We start from the raw sequence: 17,915 nt of genomic DNA on the forward strand, positions 1-17,915 counted from the left end.
CGACTACATAAATTTTTCTGGAGCAGGCCAGGCACAGTTGCTCATGCCTGTAATCCTAGCATTTTGGGAGGCCGAGGTGGGTGAATCATGAGGTCAGGAGTTCGAGACTAGCCTGGCCAACATGGTGAAACCCTGTGTCTACTAAAAATACAAAAAATTAGCTGGGCATAGTGGCGTGTACCTGTAATCTGGCTACTCAGGAGGCTGAGGAAGGAGAATTGCTTGAATCTGGGAGGCAGAGATTGCAGTGAGCTGAGATTGCACCACTGCACCCTAGCCTGGGTGACAGAGTGTGAGATTCTGTCTCAAAAAAAAAAAAATAATTTTTTTTCTGGAGGAAAAGACTCTCTTAATTTATTTGCCTTTTCAATACAGTTTTAGTTACGGTGGCATTATAAAACAGAGAAACAAAGCCATTTGTATTAAAGATGTGTATTACAATAGAAATAAAGGGTATTCAGTTAGGAAAAGAGGAAGTCAAATTGTCTCTGTTTGCGGATGACATGATTATATATTTAGAAAACCCCATCGTGTCAGCCCCAAATCTCCTTAAGCTGATAAGCAACTTTAGCAAAGTCTCAGGATACAAAATCAATGTGCAAAAATCACAAGCATTCCTATACACCAATAATAGACAAACAGAGAGCCAAATCGTGAGTGATCTCCCATTCTCAATTACTACAAATAGAATAAAATACCTAGGAATCTAACTTACAAGGGATGTGAGTGACGTCTTCAAGGAGCACTACAAACCACTGCTCAACGAAATAAAAGAGGACACAAACAAATGGAAGAATATTCCATGCTCATGGATAGGAAGAATCAATATCGTGAAAATGGCCCAAGGTAATTTATAGATTCAATGGTATCCCCATCAAGCTACCACTGACTTTCTTCACAGAATTGGAAAAAAACTACTTTAAAGTTCATATGGAACCAAAAAAGAGCCCGCATAGCTGACAGTCCTAAGCAAAGAGAACAAAGCTGGAGGCATCACACTACCTGACTTCAAAGTATACTACAAGGCTACAGTAACCAAAACAGCATGGTACTGGTACCAAAACAGATATGTAGACCAATGGAACCAAAGAGAGGCCTCAAAAATAACACCATACATCTACAACCATCTGATCTTTGACAAAGCTGACAAAAACAATGGGGAAAGGACTCCCTATTTAATCAGTGGTTCTGGGAAAACTGGCTAGCCATATGTAGAAAGCTGAAACTGGATCCTTTCCTTACACAGTATAAAAAATTAATTCAAGATGGATTAAAGACTTCAATGTAAGACCTAATACCATAAAAACCCTAGAAGAAAACCTAGGCAATACCATTCAGGACATAGGCATGGTCAAAGACTTCATGACTAAAACACTGAAAGCAATGGCAACAAAAGCCAAAATAGACAAATGGGATCTAATTATACTAAAGAGCTTCTGCACAGCAAAAGAAACTATCATCAGAGTGAACAGGCAGTACAGAATGGGAGAAAACCTTTGCAATCTACCCATCTGACAAAGGGCTAATATCCAGAATCTACAGAGAACTTAAACAGATTTACAAGAAAAAAAACAACAACCACATCAAAAAGTGGATGAAGGATATGAACAGACACTTCTCGAAAGAAGACATTTATCTGGCCAACAAACATATGAAAAAAAGCTCATCATCACTGGTCATTAGGGAAATGCAAATCAAAAACCACAGTGAAATACCATCTCATGCCGGTTAGAATGGCAATCATTAAAAAGTCAGGAAACAACAGATGCTGGAGAGGATGTGGAGAAATAGGAACACTTTTACACTGTTGGTGGGAGTGTAAATTAGTTCAACCATTGTGGCAGCCAGTGTGACAATTTCTCAAGCATCTAGAACTAGAAATACCATTTGACCCAGCAATCCTATTACTGGGTATAAGCCCAAAGGATTATAAATCATGCTATTATAAAGACACATGCACATGTATGTTTATTGTGGCACTATTCACAATAGCAAAGACTTGGAACCAACCCAAATGTCCATCAATGATAGACTGGATTAAGAAAATGTGGCACATACACACCGTGGAATACTATGCAGCCATAAAAAAGGATGAGTTCATGTCCTTTGCAGGGACATGGATGCAGCCGGAAACCATCATTCTCAGCAAACTATCACAAGGACAGAAAACCAAACACCGCATGTTCTCACTCATAGGTGGGAGTTGAACAACGAGAACACATGGACACAGGGTGGGGAACATCACCTACCGGAGCCTGTCTGGGCGTGGGAGCCTGGGGGAGGGATAGAATTAGGAGAAATACCTAATGTAAATGACAAGTTGATGGGTGCAGCAAACCAACATGGCACATGTATATCTATGTAACAAACCTGCACGTTGTTCATATGTACTCTAGAACTTAAAGTATAATAAAAAAATGTGTATTAGAGATTCTTTCATAGTTCATAAGTGTGATTGAGTGTTTAATGCTCATTTGAGATGTTCCTCCCTCAAACCTTGGTATGATGTTTGCACATTACCCATCTGATGTTAAAAAAAGAAATGTGTGAAAGATAAAGGATTAATATTGATAAAGAACTTCATGTGACTTCTGGCATAAAGTCTTTTTTACCCATTAGTTCAGAAATGGTTTTGAGATATGCTATGAGTCTAAAAAGAATTAATCAAATATCTGATATATTCGAGATAGGTTTGTAATCTTTCTCAACATTGTCTTACTGATTTCTATAACTTGTGATGTTACAATCTTAATTGGATATTAGATAATATGGGAAATAATCCTTAGTATTCTACCTCATGCTGACTTTCCAGCTTCTTCTATTGTATTTTCCTCCGTTTTCCCCCCATGCATACCTTATTCCAAATGAGAATACTTTCAACTTCCTGAATTTTCCATTTGCTTTCATACTTTGCATATGAAAAAATATAAGCCTGAAATTTAGTCTTTATTTTATGCCTATCACAATTTTGCATGTCTTTCATGGCCAAAACGCTTAAAAAACTAAAAAATGTTTTTCTTCTATGAAGTTTTATCAACACTGTTCACAACTAATGCCTCTTTTCCTTATGTTCCAGTAACATTTTTCTTATATATTAATACTTATTTAGTACATATTTCAGTTGACTTGTTAGAAGAAAAACTTTAGACAAATTAAATTTAACAGAGTTTAATTGAGGAAAGAATGATTCCTGAATCAGGAATCCCCTGAACCAGAATAGGTTCAGAGAGACTTTGGCACTGCCACGTGGTCAGAGAGGATTTATGGACAGAAAAAGGAAAATGATGTACAGAAAATGAAAATGAGGTACAGGAATAGCTGGATGTGTTACAGTTCAGCATTTGCTACAGTTGAACAGTTGGTCACCTGTTATTGCCTGAAACTCAGTGATTGGTACAAGAGTAAGTTGCAGTCTGTTTATACGTCTAGTTAGATTACAGTTCACTATGTACAGAGGACCCTTTAGGCCAAACTTATAATGAGGGCAGTTTTAGGCTAAGCCTAATTTAACAATTTCCTTCATTTGGTCAACCTGAGAGGTTGACCAAAACTTTATGCGTTGACATCATTCTTTTGCCATGATAAATGTATTTACTTGGTCTCAAATCTCACTAGAAAATAGCAGAACAGTGGGTTTTGTAAGTCCTTGTAAACAGGACTTTAACTTACTTTTTTGTAAAAGGTAGCCTAGAAGAGACTTCCTTATTATGCTGGAATGTCCTGTTTTCAAGAGAGAAAAACATTTCTGGTCTTTTTTGGGGGGCTTCTGCTTCTTTAAAGTTTCAATTTGATTATGTCACATTTAGCATGAGTGACTCCATCTTGATTTGATCTGGTCTGGTCTGTTAAGGCCTAGTGTATGAGCTCAGTTCAAAACAATGACTTCCCATAATTTTGTTTAACTCACCCTTTTGGTCAGGTTTTTACATAGGTGAGAGTGTGAGCAAAGCTTAGGGCATTAGCACTACTCTTAGTTACCATCATTTAGGGTTTCCAGTCACAGTATGTCATTCATAGGTTATGGTGTTCTAATAATCATGCATTTCTTTGAGTTTTTGTTGTTCCAGTTGAAGAGAAACCATTTGACATTCTATAGATGACTGTATGCAAACATTTAAAACTTTTGAGAGAATACAGTGCACCAGGGAGACGACTATTATGACTGTCAGGAGGATAATACCAAGAGTTTGGAGTATGCCTTAGCCGGGATCCTTATGAACCCAACCAGCTAAAATCAAAGACCAAAGAATAAGCTAGATAAAGCATCTGTTTGTTTGAACCAAGCAACCTATTTGTTAATCCCCTACAACAGAATCTCTATAATACCTAATGTATGTATCGTGTGCAACAAGAAGTGTCAGTAACTTCACAGATACTTCTCTGTTCAGCAGTAAGTTATAATTTTATTATCTAGCATAACTTTAGCAAGAGAATTTAAAGAAGCTTTTTGTGCAGCCATAGCCTTTGCAGTAGAATCTGCTGTAGCACCTGTTATAAGGAATAAATTTTTAATCATTACCTCATTTACTCAAAACTGTGTAAAAAGAGACCACCCATCTGGAATAATGAATGCCTTCTGGCAGTTTTCTCTTTAACTGATGATGTAGGTTAAGAGGAGTGGACCACTGTTCTGTTTCTGACAGATTATGAAGCAACAAAGATATTAAAATTTCTTGAACATGTTGTTTTTCATCTTTCATCTATCAGAGCATAGGTTGTCCATAAATAAGGCTGGCTGCAAAATCCCCCACAAATAAAAGTATACTTCATGAGTGCACACAAACCCCTTTTCCAGTTGTATTGCTCATAGAGGTATAAGCAAGGAAAAAATTGAGAAGTAAGAGTTTCATGATAGCAGAGAAGTCTTGATCTGTGATCTTGGGAAAGCTGTCTGCATCTGGGATGTCATCTGCTTCCAGGGAGAAACTTCTGTGGTTAGCTTTACCTTAAGGTCGCCAATGGGTGTATAGTTCCAAGAGTCTGTAGGGGATCTTCTGAGTTGTGAGATTACAAGCTCAAGGTTCACAGTCCCACAGTTTTGTTGCAGTGTGGGTGGCAGGGGAAGTCTTTCCTTGATGTTTCCAGAAGACCAAATCTCTGAGTTTTAGATCACCTGGGTTTGATTGTCCTCTGTTGGGGGACCATGACAAACTTTCTTTAACCTGGTGAAAATACACTTTGGCATAATACATTAAAGCTAAAGCCTGGTAGAGTTTAGTCATATTAGAGTTTAGGAGTGGCAGATACATGAGGTTCTATTATTAGGAGCTTAGGGCTTCCAGTGACTATTTCATAAGGGATCAACTTATATTTTCCTCTGAAACTAGATCTGATTTTATCAATCTGCAATATCTTTGACCAAGGCAACCTAGTTCATTCAATTAGTTTTGCTTAATGTTACTGTATTTGTAATACCTTATTTAACTATTTTACTTGTCCAGTGAAACAAGTACCTTTATCACTAGAGATTTTTCCAGGAATGTCCCATGAGGGAAATACATTTTCTGATAACCTTTTAGCTACTGTTATAGGATTAACCTTCTTGTATGAGAAAGCTTCTATATAACCAGAATATATGCATTGAAAACAACAATGGAATGAAATCTTTCTATGTTCAAATGGCCAATCAGGTAGCAGAGATATACCTGAAGTATATTTGTCACAAGTCATTTTGGTAATTTAGAAGAGTCACCACACCAGTTTGTAAGTGTGTGTGTGTGTGTGTGTGTGTGTGCATGCATGTGTGTATTCTATTTGGATCATTTTATCTCCTCCATGGTGAGTCATGGAGTATAGACGATTTATTTATTTATTTATTTATTTATTTATTTATTTAGAGATGGAGTCTTGCTCTGTCACCCAGGCTGGAGTGTGGTGGCACAATCGTGGCTCAGTGTAGCCTTGAGCTCCCAGGCTCAAGCAATTCTCCCACCTAAGCCTCCTGAGAAGCTGGGATTATGGGTAGAAGCCACAATGCCCAGCTAGAGCTTTTAATAATGGAGGTTTAAGGACTTAGGAAGTACCAAGTGACTGTCCAGCCTCTCTCTGTGAGTCTACACTTAACATTGGATTTATATTCTCTTAAATACCAATTTTGTTTCTCCAAATCAAGTGTGTAGCATTGTTTTCTAGATGGTTTATCATAGTTTATTTGTCTGTTTTCACGCTGCTGATAAAGATATACCCAAGACTGGGTAATTTATAAAGGAAAGAGGTTTAATGGACTCATAGTTTGATGTGGCTGGGGAGGCCTCACAATCATGGTGGGAGGCAAAAGGCACATCTTACATGGTGGCAGGCAAAGAGAGAATGAGAGCCATGCGAAAGTGTTTCCGCTTATAAAACCATCAGATCTCCTGAGACTTATTCATTACCAAGAGAACTGTATAGGGAAAACTGCCCCCATGATTCAGTTGTCTCCCACTGGGTTCTTCCCAAAACATGTGGGAATTATGGGAGCTACAATTCAAGATGAGATTTGGGTGGGGACATAGCTGTACCATATCACTTAATCCCTGGTCACTTTCAAATCTCATGTCCTCATATGTCAAAACCAATCATGCCTTCCCAACAGTCCCTCAAAGTCTTAACTCATTTCACCATTAACTCAGAAGTCCACAGTCCAAAATCTCATTTGAGACAAGGCAAGTCCCTTCCACCTATGAGCCTGTAAAATCAAAAGTAAGTTAGTTACTTCCTAGATACAATGGGAGTATAGGCATTGGATAAATACAACCATTCCCAATGGGCTACAGGCACCATGCAAGTCTGAAATCCAGTGGGACAGTCAAATCTTAAAGCTCCAAAATGATTTCTGTTGACTCCATGTGGCTCACATCCAGGTCACACTGAGGCAAGAGGTGGGTTCCCATAGTCTTGGACAACTCTGCCTTGTAGCTTTGCAGGGTACAGACCCCCTTCCGGCTGCTTTCATGGGCTGGCACTGAGTGCCTGTGGCTTTTCCAGGTGCACAGTACAAGCTGTCAGTGGATCTACCATTCTGGGGTCTGGAGGATGGTGGCCCTCTTCTGACAGCTCCACTAGGCAGTGCCCCAGTGTGGACTCTGTGTGGGAGCTCCAACCCCACATTTCCCTTCTGCACTGCCATAGTAGAGGTTCTTTATGAGGGCCCTGCCCCTGCAGCAAACTTCTGCCTGGACATCTAGGCGTCTCCGTACATCCTCTGAAATCTAGACAGAAGTTCCCAAACCTCAATTCTTGACTTCTGTACATCCTCAGGCTCAACACCAGGTGGAAGCTGCCAAGGCTTTGGGCTTGCACCCTCTGCAGCCATAGCCCAAGCTGTGCCTTGGCCCTTTTTAAACATGGCTAGAGCAGCTGGGTTGCAGGGCACAAAGACCCTAGGCTGCACGCAGCAGGGGGACCCTGGGCTGAGCCCACAAAACCATTTTTTCCTCCTAGACCTTTAGACCTGTGATGGGAGGGGCTGCTGCAAAAGTCTCTGACATGCTCTGGAGATATTTTCCCCATTGTCTTGGCAATTAACATTTGGCTCCTTGTTACTTAAGCAAATTTCTGCATCTGGTTTGCATTTCTCCTTAGAAAATGGGTTTTTCTTTTCTGTCGCATCATCAGGCTGCAAATTTTCTGAACTTTTATGCTGTTTCCCTTTTAAAACTGAATGCTTTTAACAGCACCCAAGTCACCTCTTGAATACTTTGCTGCTTAGAAATTTCTTCTGCCAGGTACCCTAAATCATCACTCTCAGGTTCAAAGTTCCACAAATCTCTAGGGCAGGGACAAAATGTTGCCAGTCTCTTTGCTAAAAAATAACAAGAGTCAGCTTTGCTTCACTTCCCAACAAGTTACTTATCTCCATCTGAGACTACCTTAGCCTGGATTTCATTTTCTATATCATTATCAGCATTTTGGTCAAAGCCATTCAACAAGTCTCTAGGAAGTTCCAAACTTTCCCACATTTTGCTGTCTTTTTCTGAGCCGTCCAGACTGTTCCAAACTTCTGGACTGTTACCCAGTTCCAAAGTTGCTTCTACATTTTCAGGTACCTTTACAGTAGCACCCCACTCTAATGGTACCCATTTACTGTATTAGTCCATTTTCATGCTGTTGATAATGACATACTTGAGACTGGGTAATTTATGAAGGAAAGAGGTTTAATGGACTCATGGTTCCACATGGCTGGGGATGCCTCACAATCATGGTGGGAGGCGGAAGGCACATCTTACATGGTGGCAGGCAAAGAGAAAATGAGAGCCAAGCAAAAGGGGTTTCTCCTTATAAAACCATCAGATCTTGTGAGACTTATTCACTACCATGGGAACAATATGGGGGAAACCACCCTCATGTTTCAGTTATCTCCCACCGGGTGCCTCCCAAAACGTGGGAATTATGGGAGCTACATTTCAAGATAAGATTTGGGTGTGGACACAGCCAAACCATATCACATAGGTAATTTGACTTGAATCATGGAGTTCATTCGAATAGCACATCTTAATAATTTCAGTGCTGGCTGATTTATTATGAAAACCTGGCAAAGTATTTTCTTGGTATTCAATTAATTATTGTCCTCCTTGGGTTAGCAGTTTTATAAATCAGTTAGTCTTTTCATTGGAGTACTAGGAATCCTTACTTAGTCCAAATGATGTGATCCTAAAGTCATCAGAAACCTGTATTTGAAGGTGCTTCTTATGGTCCTTTCTACCCTTTCCATGAACTTCCATGAAGGCACAACACTTTAGGATTTTATTTGCTTGTGAAGAGCTGTTTTAAAATGCATCAGAATTAAGCAGTCAACTGTGGACAAGAATTAATACGATCATGGTCAAAGACACAAGTGAGAAGAAAATTTGGTTATTTCTGTGGCCTATAATAACTTAACGTAATAACTATAGTTATGACTGATTTCCTACCAAGATATAACAGAATTTTAGGAATCTCATACAATTTTGGAACATATATTAATAATGTGTTCATGAAAATATAACTCAAAGAGGGTAAAACATTTCTTATTTGACAATGCTTCCCATATGCTTTAACATACCAAATAAGCCTGTTCATCTCTCTTTTGAATGTTTCAAGGCCCTTCTGTAGCATTCCAAAGTAGTTTGAGGTCACAAAAAGACAACTTTTAATTTGAAGTTTGATTTTGGGAAACATATCAAATATGTCAAAGGTTTAAAACAATTAAACAGGATCACTAGTCACTGTAAATAATATTTATTTAGCCAAAGGGATAAATAAAAGGTTTTAAAAAGCAAAAATCTGTTTTCAGTTTTCCAAACAATCTGGAGACCTAATGAAAACAATATGGGACAGTATCTGTGTCTGCTTCTCTCTTCTATTGTTTTTTTTTTTCACAGTTTACTCAAATGTTGAACAGAAATTTGTCTACTATCTCTTATTAATATTATATGAAAATCTTGTTCAAAATAGAAAGCCAAATGTTACTCATGTATTAATACATTATGAATTATATTAGGCCATTCTTGCATTGCTATAAGTAAATACCATTGATTGGGTAATTTATAAACAAAAGAGTTTTAATTGGCTCACAGTTCTGCAGGCTTTAAAGTAAACATGGTGCCAGCATCTGCTTGGGCTTTTAGGGAGGCCCCAGGAAGCTTACAATCACAGTGGAAGGTGAAGGGGGAACAGGCCATTGTAGGAGCATGGCTAGAACAGGAAGAAGAGAGGGTGGTGGGAGAGGTGCCACATACTTTTAAAGATAACCAGAGTTAGTGAGAACTCACTCACTATAGTGAAGATAGCACCAAGCCATGAGGGATCCAGCCCCATGACCCAAACACTTTATACTAGGCCTCACCTCCAGCACTGGGGATTACAATTCTACATGAGATTTGGGTAAGGACAAATATCCAAACTATATCATTCCATCCCTTGTCCCTCCCAAATCTCATTTCCTTCTCACATAGCTAAATACAATCATGCCTTCACAACAGTCCCCCAACATTGTAACTTGTTCTATTGTTTAAAGTCCAAAGTCCAAAGTTTCATCTGAGACAAGGCCAGTCTCTTTTACCTGTGAGCCTTTACAATCAAACAAGTTATCTACTCCCACAGTACAAGTGGGGTATAGGAATTGGGTAAACATTTTTATCCCGAAAGGTAGAAATTGGCCAAAAGAAAGGGGCTACAGGTCTCATGTAAGTTTGAAACCCAGCAGGGCAGTCATTAACTCTTAAAGCTCCAAGAAATCTCCTTTGACTCCATGTCCTGCGTGCAGGACACACTGGTGCATGAGGTGGGCTCCTATGGCCTTGGGCAGCTCCACCCCTGTGGCTTTGCAGAGTACTGCCCCTGTAGCTGCTCTCATAAGTTATTGAGTGCCTGCAGCTTTTCCACATGCAGGATTCAAGCTCCCACTGGATCTACCATTCTGGATTTTGGAGGATGGTGGTCCCTTTCTCGCAACTCTATTAGGCAGTGCCCCAGTGGGGACTCTGTGTGGAAGCTCCAACCCCACATTTCTCCTCTGCACTCTCCTAGTAGAGATTCTCTGTGAGGGCTCCACTCTTAGGAGGCTTCCGTGTGGACACCTGTGCTTTTTCATACATCCTGTCAAATCTAGGAGGAGGCTAACAAGATTGCACTCTGGGTACCTGCAATCTTAATACTATGTGGAAGCTGCCAAGGCTCATGACTTGCATTCATCAAAGTGTCAGCTCAAGCTGTATCTGGGCCTCTTTGAGCCCCAGCTGTAGCTGTAGCTAGAGCTGCCAGCATGCCAGGTGCCATGTCTTGAGGTGGCACAGGGTAGTGGTTTCTGTTCTCCCAGGCCTCAGTGCCTGTGATAGGCGGGCCTGCTGTGAAGGTTTCTGAACTCCATCAAGGTCTTTTCTCCATTGTCTTGAATATTAGCACTTGGCTCCCATTTAGTAATATAAATATCTCTAGTAAGTTGTTGCTTCACAGCCAGCTTGAATTCCTCTCCCATAAAAGCTTTTTCTTTGCCACATGGCCAGGCTGCAGATTTTCCAAACTTTTAGGCTCTGTTTCCTTTGAAATGTAAGTGTTGACCTTACATTATTCTTTGGTCCCACATGTGAGCATAGGTTGTTAGAAGCAGGGAGGCCACATCTTGAACTTTTTGCTGCTTAGAAATTTCTTCCTTCAGATACCCTAGGTCATCACTCTGAAGTTCAAACTTCCACAGGTCCCTAGGACATGAGCAGAATGCAGCTAAACTTTTTGCTTAGGCATAACATGCATGACATTTGTTCCAGCTCCCAGTAAGGTTCTCATTTCCATCTGAGACCTTGCCAGCCTTGATTTTAGTGTTCATACCACTATTAGCATTTTGGTCACAACTGTTTAATCAGTCCCTAAGAAGTTCCCAACTGTCCTTCATCTTCCTCTCTTCTTCTGAGCCCTCCAAACTCTTCCAATATCTGCCCATTACCCAGTTCCCAAGTTGCTTCCTCATTTTCGGGTATCTTTATAGCAATGCCCTACTCCTTGGTACTATCAATATAGAAGTTAATATTGCTAAAATCTTATAAGCAAATCCATCCAATCTCAGACAGCTTTTGACCACACAAGATTTTCATAAATCTTTTATAATCTCTTAGAAAATTTTAAAATTCTTTTTATTTTTAACTTTTTATTTTTTTGTATCTATATCTTTTTAATTTTTTTAATTTGAAGCAATCTTTAAGTAACTTCTAGATGGGCAGAATTGATTTTCTCAACAAATGCATATTTTTATGCCTTTACAACTTTTCTCACTAAAAACATATCTTACTTTTCTTTATACACTGTATATAGAATTGTTTTTCCTATATCTAGTAGTTATAGTTACACACATTAACTATAATTTTAACTCTTAGTAACCCTAGTTTTTAGTGAAAACCTAGCATAAGTAATTTTGAACTGTTTTATATCAGCATTTGCTGATGAAAACGATTTTATGATTTTTAGAATTATGTTTTCTCAAATTTTTGTTAATTGATTTAAATATGTTTAGCATTTTTATACAACATAAAAGTAAGATGCCAAAGTATATAACCTTGAATTTATGTTTAATAATTAATTTTCAATATTTTAATTTACTTACAAATGAATCATTTTTTGATTATTTGTTACTTAATTTAATATGATTTGAAGATTTTAAATTACTGAAAAGATTAAACGATTGTCCTGCTTCAGCCTCCTGAGTAGCGAGGGTTACAGGCACTCGCCACCATGGCCGGCTAATTTTTTGTATTTTTAGTAGAGATGGGGTTTCACTATGTTGGCCTGGCTGGTCTCGAACTCCTGACCTCAAGTGATCTGCCCGCTTTGGCCTCCCAAAGTGCTAGGATTACAGACATGAGCCACCAGAACTGGTCCTGAAAAGAATTTTGAAATGTGACCCTCTCTAAAGTCTTTCCTAGTAGTCCTGGGTCTCAGGTAGCCACAAGGCATCCTGGATGGCTATGAAGGCCAGAGCCCATCTTGGTCCTGAATTTACATATTAGGCATAGAACTCAGAAGAGAAGACAGCTGTGAAAGTGATTCCTGTTCCATGCAACCCTTTGCAGAGTGGCTAGGAGGCAAAACTGGACCAGGGAGGAATGGGCTTGACTCGGCCCTGCAGCTGGTGGTCTAAGTACTGAGGACATATCTTCAGGTCTTACCTTGGATGCCTGTCCAGATCCCAGAACCTAGAGGCTTGAAACATAAACATAAGTTCACTGTCAAATTAAACAAGTATTAAAACTATTAAGGAAGCAGCAGTTTTGTGACCTTAAAACATGTTAACAGAGATAGCATAAGCCTGTCTGACCAGTACACCCAGGCAGAAATTACTGAATTATATTTAACTGACAATTTTGAAGCCATTCTTCTTTTGTCTTACCAACAATTTTAAAACTACTTTTATTTACAAAGTATTAGCACATGCACATAACACATGTAGACTTACAGACATACAGACACTCAGACAAAAGCAGATCTTTTAGCTTTTATAAGGAATTCTGGTTTGTGGACTTTTAAATAGTTTTTCTTTTCTCTATTTAATCTATCAGTCTTCCAAATACCTGTTTTTTTGTCCTAAGCAATTATTAGTTAAGCAACAATTTGTCTTTTAAAGTGATGACTCTTAGGTGAAAAAAAGGTAGAAAATTTATATCTGATAAGCACAGAGCTGAGACTTTAGGCCTAAATATTGTATCACCATTTATTCAAACCAAGGAAAAAAGGTACATAAAGACCCATTTAAGACAAGATGGCCAGAAAACTACCTTAAACAAAGGTCAGACTTGTTATGCAAATTTAAAACAATGGTAAGAGTTTCTAGTGACCCAGTCTTCCCTTTCATACACCCTTAAAAATGGAAATTTCCTTATAGATGTAAACTTTTTTGCAAAAGTGTTTTTAATATAGATGGTTAAATGCCAGAAAGGTATATTTTCAAAACAATTTAGTTCAATAGGTGGTCTTTTAAACTAAGCTATTGTTTCTTAGCTAAAATTACAGAGCTCAGGGTAGAGCCCCTTAAGGAATAGGGCAAAGAAAGCCTTTATGCCTGGATTTAGCATGTATAGCTCTTAAAAAGAAGCAAGTCTACTTTACCTGAGGGCCTGCCTTTTATAAACACTTTATCCAGAATAGCTTTCTTTTTTCCTTCAGAACAGGATATTAATTAAGCCAAAAGTTAAGCAGATTCAATTCTTCTTATCAATTAGTTGCTTAAGCTTTTTATTTGCCTTTTAAACAGTCTTTTTTTTTTTTAATAAAGAGGGAATAACAATACTGAAATATTTTTAGAAGCTTCTGCATATCACTAGGCATATCTGGGTGAGCTTAATTCAGGAGCCCTCATTTTAAAATATACTTCTTGGCTGGGCATGGTGGCTTACACCTGTAATCCCAGCACTTTGGGAGGCCAAGGCGGGTGGATCACTTGAGGTCAAGAGTTCAAGAGTAGCCTGGCCAATATGGTGAAACACTGTCTCTACTAAAAATGCAAAAAATTAGCCGGGCATGGTGGCACATGCCTGTAATTTCAGTTACTCAGGAGCCTGAGGCAGGATAATAGCTTGAACCCAGGAGGCAGAGGTTGCAGTGAGCTGAGATTGTGCCACTCCACTCCAGCCTGGGTGACAGAGTAAGACTCTGTCTTAAAAATAAATAAAATATACTTTTTAAAGTGTAGTGTCATTCATTTGGGATGTTTCAGTGTAATTTTAAATTACCTTTAGTCAGATTTTGCCGTTTCTTCAAGCCTTTGCTGCTTTTGGGGCTTAATACTTATACATGTAAATGTGGGTATAGTTGGAAGTTGATGTACTCGGTTCTTTAGAAATTAGGATTCCATTTTCACATGGAATCTTGGCTTTGCCTCTCAGATCCGCTTGATCAACTTAGCCAATGATTTTTGCCTACTTAAATGTGTAAAAAAAAAGAAACAAAGGGGATGGTACACAAAAGTCTTTGAGAACTCCTGAAAGCTGGAGTTCACATCCCATGCAATATTGTCATTTACTGCCAGTTTCTACCTGACCTAGTCAGACACCTTAGGCCTCTAACTGGATTCAGGCCAGATAATTATCAGGTAGAGTGTGATCTGGTACCCAGTTTAGTTTCTGTCATCCCAGTTCAGATAAAAAATTTGCTCAAACAAACTTAGATAGCTCAAAACAGAAATCCATGGATCTTAAGAATCCGAGAGAGAACTTACCCACAGTCCCCAGTTTCTGTGACAGCAATGGACACAATGGCCAAGCAGGTACTTTGCTTGGTTACTCAATGCTCATGGGGCTCACTACCTGGGGCTCACTAGAAGCTCTATTTTGGTTCCTACTTCTGATACCATGTGTTAAAATTAAAAACTTTGGACAAATTAAATTTAACAGTTTAATTGAGCAAAGAATGATTTGTGACTCAGGTAGCCTCCCAACCAGAACAGAGTCAGAGAGACTCCAGTGCTTCTGTGTGGTTGGAAAAGATTTGTGGACAAAAAAAAAAGAAGTGACCTACAAAAATATAGAAGAGATGTATAGAAGGAGCTGAATTAGTTACAGTTAGGTGCTTGCCTTATTTATTTATTCTGTATGTGTGTATATATTTATTTATTTATCTGTAATTTGCTGAAACTCAGTGATAGTTACAAGAGTAGGTTACAGTCTGTTTATACATCCATGTAGGTTACAGTTCACTATGTAACTGTACTCCAGACAAATGTATGGCGAAACCTTTAGGACAAACTTATAAGGAGGAAGCTGTAGGCTAAACTTAATTTAATAGACTTAATTATATTTGTTTCCATGTCTGTCTCATATCTATGCATGTTCTTATCTATCTTATTTTACTGATAACAAGAACAGGGTAATATTCAACTTTATATTTTTCTCTATCATGTATCAAATAATATACACACAATACATATTTGTTTATTCATTATTAATGTAAACATTCAGTAAGTATTTATTGAGAACTTGACTATGAGCCATGTATTATGCTAGTCACTGGGATAAAATGGAAAGCAAAAACAGACAAAGCAATTCTCATGACTTTTCTAATTAGAGAGGTAGAGATTAATGAGATAATTACATACATGAACAAAAGGTGCAACTGTAGTAAATGTCATATAATACAGTGCTTTGAAAATATTTAACAGACGGATTTGACCTAGTCAGTGATGTTAAGGAATACCTCTCCAAGGAAGTGATATTGAAGTGCATGAGAATAAGGAGTATGGAAGTGAAGAGTAGAAAGTATGGTTATATTAGCTTCATGACATTGTTAGAGAACTTGCTTTTTCTTTCTTTCTGAAACAACATATAGAACATGGAAATATTTATTGGAGGTCCTTAATCTGTTTTGTATATGAATCCGTTTGACAGCCTGTTGAAGCCTATCGATTCTTTCTCAAAATGTTTTTAAATGCATAAAAGATAATACATGCAATTAAAAAGGAAGTCAATTCCATTGAAATACCAGTCTATTCATGGACTATCTGGGGGTGGATCACAAGTTAAGATAGAAAAATTTGAGTTAAAAGAATCACTTGTAATCCATACAGGTGGTTACTGTTTTTTTTAAGGATTGGCAATAAATGCAGACACATGTTTTTAGGTGGGAAGACTCAAGACTGTGAAGATGTCAATTATCCTAAAAGTAATCTATAAATATAATGCAATTTTAATAAAAGTCCTTCTAGGATTTCCAAGAAAGTTGGATAAAAGGGTTATAATATTTATATGGAAGAACTCATTTTACAAATAGTAAGTTTCCATGAAGAAGACCAGAGGCAAACCCTTTTTACCAGCTAGCAAAGCAAGTTACAAAGCCAGAATCCTACATATCCTGAAATATATGGATTCTACCCTTTCCCCGAAACCAACCCTCTAGTAAAAGGAAACTGCTCAATTTGAGTCCTCATAAATCTTATCTTATGAGGAGCTCTTAATTTCTTTATTTTGAACTACAGAGAACTGCTTGAAGAGAATATATTATCCTTAAGGGACCTCAAACAATCTAGTTTTGTATACCTATCTTATAGAGAAACAAGAAATTTAACATGAATCAAGAAATTCACAGTGGTATGACCTCACAGTGGCAAGTGTTGGAAATCCTAGTAAACAAACTTTTTAAAAGATTACTTTATAAAGGAGTAATATAGGTAGTTAACTTTTGGAGAATATGAAAACACACATAATATGAATAGGTAAACAACAACAACAAAACTAAGTGGCTGGGAAAAAAATTGCCAGGAACAGCAGTAAACATGAATTGAAGAAGTTTCATTATTTCACAGAAGTCAGAAGTGAAAAATATTTACTTTAGAAAATACTGAATTCATTGAGTTTCCTTAGTGATGAGGGAGACTTTGATATAGAAGATATACATGAAAAATTTAGATACAATAACTTTATGAGATGAGAAAGTAGAAAAAAAGTTTCTAAATTTATATTTATTTAAATATTTATTTGTAATAAAATTTTAAACTAGTTTTATGATTATATCTTTGCTTCTTTTTTCTACATCAAGAATTTGCAAAATATGGCCTGTGGACCAAAATCCTGCCTGCTATCTGCTTTTGTAAATAGCATTTTATTGGAATATAGTCAAACTCATGTCTTCATATTATTAATGGTTGCCTTTGCATCGCAGTGGCAGAGTTAAGTAGTGACAGAGACTGTATGGACCACAAGGCCTAAATTACCTACTATCTGGTGCTTTACCGAAAAAGTTTGTTGACTTCTGATCTACATCACTAGAAAGTTATATATTCAAATTTATATATTTAAGATTTTTTGGATCTTTATTTGGAGTTTGGTTGTTATTATCTTGTTCTGGAGTAAAAGCAGACACAAACGCCATTGAAATAGAATGCAGAGTTCATAAACAGACCTATGTATATATAGGAACTTAGTATATGATAGATTGAGATCACAAATCAGTTGAAGAAAGGACGAACTAGCTAGTATATGATGCTTGGAATATAGAATCTCTATATGGAGAAGATTGACATTAAATCCCTGCATCACAGCACATATAAAAATAAACTTCAGATTGATTAAAAGCCTAAATATGACTGGTAAAATTATAAAGCTACTAGAAGAAACCATAGAAATTTTTGGTGCCTGACTTAGGTGTAGGTAAGGTTGCTCTGTTCTGTTTTGTTTTGTTTTATATAGCCAGCCACCAAAGCTACAAATGATGAAGGGAGAAATTGATGTATTTGACTACCTCAAAATTAAAGATTTCTGTTTAACAAAATTAACAGACTGAGAGAAGAAATTTCCTATGTTCAACTATGTATATATAGGCTATATAGTACACCCCTGCATATCATGAAGAATAATACAGGAAATCCAATCTGGTAAAGGATATGAATAGGCAGTTCATAGGAAGGGCAGTGAGATTGGCTGGATTTCATTGAAATCAGAAAACTATGAACTAAAAAATGGGACATCAATTAATATCTA

At 37.6% G+C, this 17,915-nt stretch overlaps 1 protein-coding gene and 1 non-coding gene across 48 annotated transcripts in view; both read left to right on the top strand.

The window, feature by feature from the left end:
• The window catches only part of RIMS2 (regulating synaptic membrane exocytosis 2), a 773,441-nt gene that overhangs the window by 164,652 nt on the left and 590,874 nt on the right, over positions 1-17,915 (top strand). The gene's annotated exons all lie outside the window — the stretch shown is intronic.
• On the top strand, positions 2,431-2,530 carry LOC112134834 (small nucleolar RNA U13). Its single transcript, XR_002916181.1, has one exon. It is a non-coding gene; the product is annotated as a small nucleolar RNA U13 (small nucleolar RNA).

Source organism: Pongo abelii, chromosome 7 (assembly GCF_028885655.2).
Source record: "Pongo abelii isolate AG06213 chromosome 7, NHGRI_mPonAbe1-v2.0_pri, whole genome shotgun sequence".
Classification (NCBI taxonomy): Eukaryota; Metazoa; Chordata; class Mammalia; order Primates; family Hominidae; genus Pongo; species Pongo abelii.